Raw genomic sequence first — 4423 nt, forward strand, 5'->3', positions numbered from 1 at the left:
TCCCTCTGTCTCCAGGATAACTCTGCGGTCCATCCCTGCTGGCTGAGATCAGCCATTTATCTGACAGATCCAGGAGTCTTTGGCTGCCACCCTCTAGGTGTGCAGGGTGAGCACACTCAGACCTCCTTGCTCCTACCTTCCTCCAACCTGTAGTTAAGGAAGCCAGAGTCCTCCTCAGCTCCTCCTAGGCCTTTGAGCTGGACTCCTCTGCCTCAGCTCTGCTAACTCAGTCTGCCCTCCAAGCCAGAATAAAAATCGCCCCTCTTTCCACGGTGGGTGGAAGGGGAAGAAGCACTCACTACAGAGGCAAAGAGCAAAGGCTGAGTTCATCTCCCCCGCTGGTCATCTGTGTGCGTGCTCGTGGTCTCCGTCCATGAGCTGCAGCAGATCATGCCAACACTAAACCTTATAGTGAGTCTAACAATAGTAACTATAGCAAAGGATGGAGCTCTGCTTGAGGATCTTTATTTGCAAGAAAACACTTTGTTAAGGTATGATGGAGATACAAAAAGTCATGTATAGTTAATGAGTACATCTTGAGGAGTTTGGGAATAAGTACACCCTCAAGAAACCATCATCACCATGGGAGCCATAAATGTATCCATGCATGATCTTATCTAACTCCCACAACAACCCTGAGAGGGTTACTGCTACTTGCAGACCCTTTTTATAGGTAAAGAAAGTGAGGCTGGCTAAGGGACTTATTCAGACTCATGCGGCTGGCACGTGGCAGGCTAGAACCCAGGACTAATTCTCCAAGGGAAGCCTGTCTAGATGCCATGCTACAGTCTGTGCCCATATTCACGAGAACAGGGCTCAGACAGTACAGGGTTGGGTTTGAGTTGACACCAGGGATAAAAAGCAAAAAGGAAAAAAGGATAAAAAGCAAAAAGGCAGAGGTTTGCTGAGATGATTTTCCAAATAGCTTCTAAACTTGTGGAATCCATGGGTCAAGAGCCCTTGAGCAGTGACTACTCCTGGCCGTGGGAACTTGACAGGAGCCTGTAGCCTGGACGAGGGCAACTGGGGAGGTTGGAGGGACCCAGTGTGCTTGGGAGCCCCTCCCGTGAGCCATGAAGACACCACAGTGGCTTCATTTTCACTTTCTCACGATTGGCCTTCCCTATTTCTCTCTCCCTTTCTCCATCTGTATTCTCCCTCTCTTTTTTTTCCTCTGATAATCTTTATATCCTCCTTTCATTGTTTTCAAGGAGAGAAGGAAGATTCTACCCCCCCTCTTTCCTTCTCTGTTCTCTCTCATTCTCCCTTAATGATTAGCTACACTAGCAAATTTGGGCACAGAGAGTGGTGCCCTGCCAGAGCCACACAACTAGCAGCTAAGAACGCGAAGATTTGCACCTCGACGCGTCACTGCCCTTGCCCACATCCCATGCTGCTTCTGGAAGAGTGGCGGGAAGCAGAAGGGACCTCTGGGTAAATGTTCACACTCTCAAGCACGGCTCTGGGCGGACCCCTAGCTTGTTTACCAGTTGAGGCAGAAACAGAAGCACACTTCGGAGCAATTGAGCACCGATCCGTGATTCCTCTGGGCTACGGAGCTAGCTCCCTATCTCAAGCTTCTGTTCTGTGGAGTACAGTGTGTCAGTTGGCTGCCATAGACAGCACGGCTGGCGGGGTCAGACGGGGAGACTGTGGAAGTGGAGAAAGTGAAACTGAGCAAGGGCAGATGCTGTGGAGGCAGGAGCGTGGGGAAAAGGGCTGGATTTGGGGCATCTGGGGCGTGCGAACAAGGCGGGACACAATCCCCTCCCGGTGTGTCAGTGAAGGCCTTCTGAGTGCTACTGGAGTGGAACGCATGGATTTTTAAATCTACGTAGCCTTTCAATTTGTGTCAGGTGATATTAGTTCTGCTAAAGCAGCTCATCAGAACTGGCTTCTCCCGGTGAGCCTGGCTGGCCAGCTGTCTCTGGTCTACAGCACACGTTGGCACACTCCAAGTTTTGCTTTCAGTGAAAGACAACCCCCACCTCACCCTGCTCCCCGTCCAGGACCCTAGGTGAAGGGTCGAGCGCCCATTCCGAATTTTGCTTCTTTAGCCTTGCCAGGCACGTCCTCTGGCGAGCCCCAGGCCCGCAACTGAAGCACCCACAACTTTATCATTTCCAGGCCCGCCTCTGTTTCCCCACAGCTCACACACTCCTCTATAAATGCTCCCGCCTCCTCCCATATGGAGGTAGGCTTATGGCTTCTCTGAGCAGGGACACCTGTAGACTGGCCGCTCAGGGCGCCCCTGAGTCTGAAGGAGATTCAGGCTGTCTGAAGGTGTTGGTGAGCTGCGTGCTCCCAGGCCAGCACCCCAAAGTCAGTCTCTCCGTCTGAAGAACCCAACAGAGAGAGAGGTATGTGGGAGTCCCTCCCTTCCTGCAGAGCGCCAGCGAGAGGCAGCTCTCTGTAGGCACTGGGGGTTAAGGGAGAGGAGGAAGCAAGGACGCCTTGCTGGTCTCACCTCCAGGCACGGGAGCTGCCCCCAAGGAGTACCCTGCAGTGCCCGAGAGTGAGGCCCTGAGCTCCAGGGGCTGCTGGCCCAGCGCGGCCCGGGGAGGTTCCCATCTGGGCAGCTGCACGTCCTCCTGCCGCTGCTGACTTCTGATGAACCCAGTCAGGAGATCAGTGAGACACAGGCTATATCTCATCCGTCTGTGTGCAGCACCCCTCCCCCCAGCCCCGGTCAGGGTCCTGTGATTCCTGGCACACAGTAGGCATTCAGTGCTGCCACTGCTATCTGAGAGCTGTGACTACCAGGGATGGGCTTATTATCCAATCATTGCTCACAAGAAAAAAAAAAAGAAAAAAGTAAGAAGGGGGTGGGGAGAGGAAAAGGAGGCATCAGGATCCTGGATCCTGGGGTTCTTCAAAGGCAGAGGCCTGCATGGGGGCTCTCCAATCCCCCTTCCCCGCCTCCTGCCTGAGAATTAAAAAAAAAAAAAAAAGGCCAAAACAGAAGAGTCCCTGGCCACGAGAGGATAAGCTGGTCAGCGAAGGCCAGGTTCTGCTGCTGCCAGCTCAGAGTCAGGCCGCCTTAAGCCCCTGTCCTGTCCGAGGCTGTGGCTGACACGTCTCCCCGGTGTATGTAAAAATACCCAAAGGACAGCCCTCGCTGCCGCTGCCGCTGCCGCTGCTTTTTATCTCTGAAGTTCACAGTCAGAAGCAGGCTGCCCTTGCAGCCTCACGCACACTGCATGCAGAGGAGAGAGAACGCCGGGAATGAGTGATTTTTTTTTTTTCCCTTCACTTTCACTCAATCAAGTAGGAGTTTGTCCTTTGAGGTTGTGTGCAGCAACTGTAAGCTCTAAGCCTACAGGGTCATTGCGAGAATACCAGCAGGGCCCACCGGAGGAAGGGATGACAAAATGCCGGTGAAAAGGGGTGGCCTGGTTTAGGTGGCGTGCAATGGGGCCATGACAACCCGCAGCACCGTTTGTACAGATGTGCCTGCCTCTCTGTGTTTTAGCAGGAGGACATCTGTCTGTCCTGGCGGGGGTCTCTAATTGTCGTGGCGGGATTCTCTAAGATACTCCCTGCAGTACCCAGGGGTTTTTGCTCTTTGGAGAAAAATAAAGGCTATGTGAAGCAGGTTGTTTCATCAGTGAATGCTTGCGCCTGCTCTCTGTGACTCCTTGGAAGAACTGTTTCAAAGACCAGGCGGAAGCAGATCTGGTCAGTGCTGGGGAGAAAATGAGGCTGCTTCCAAGAGTGGGGCAGAGAAGGACTGAGCAGCCCTGTGTAGAGTCTGAGCACAGAGAAACGCCGCCTTATGTTTCCCTGGTCTTCCCCGCGTGAAGGAAATCCTGTTTCCAGGCCATCTTCAGAGGGCAGTGGGCACCAGGCCGTTGTCTCCTGCCCAAGAAACTGTTCTCATGGCTGATTTATCCCTGCAGACTGCAGCCTCTTCTTGAACAGTGATTTCAAAGAGTTAAACTGCTTCCATATGTCCAGCATGAGAATGGAGTTTGTAGCCTTTGGCAACCTCAGCTGAATCCAGCTGCAGCTGCTACCTGTGTGTTCCACTGTGTGTGTGTGTGTGTGTGTGTGTGTGAGAGAGAGAGAGAGAGAGAGAATGAGAATGTGTGAGTGTTCTTGAATGCACACCCGCACCCCTGTGTGCACAGTGACATCTGAACCACGTTCCGACCGTGTCAATGAAACTGTTATGTCTTTGTTGGGGGAGATATTAATTCTGAGCAATTACAGCTCCCTCTTCCTTCACTCCCTCCCACCCCCCGCCCCTCCCTTCATCTGCTCAGCAAGGACCATGGACCATGTCAAACAATATACAACAGAGAAGAATGCAAATAAACTTTAGTCTGCATCGCCCAGCAAAGCAGTTAGCCGCCCACTTGCAAGATACTTAACTCTTGTACACATGATACACAAAGAACGCTAGCTACTTTCACCAATCCCT

This window comes from Lepus europaeus, chromosome 12 (assembly GCF_033115175.1).
Source record: "Lepus europaeus isolate LE1 chromosome 12, mLepTim1.pri, whole genome shotgun sequence".
Classification (NCBI taxonomy): Eukaryota; Metazoa; Chordata; class Mammalia; order Lagomorpha; family Leporidae; genus Lepus; species Lepus europaeus.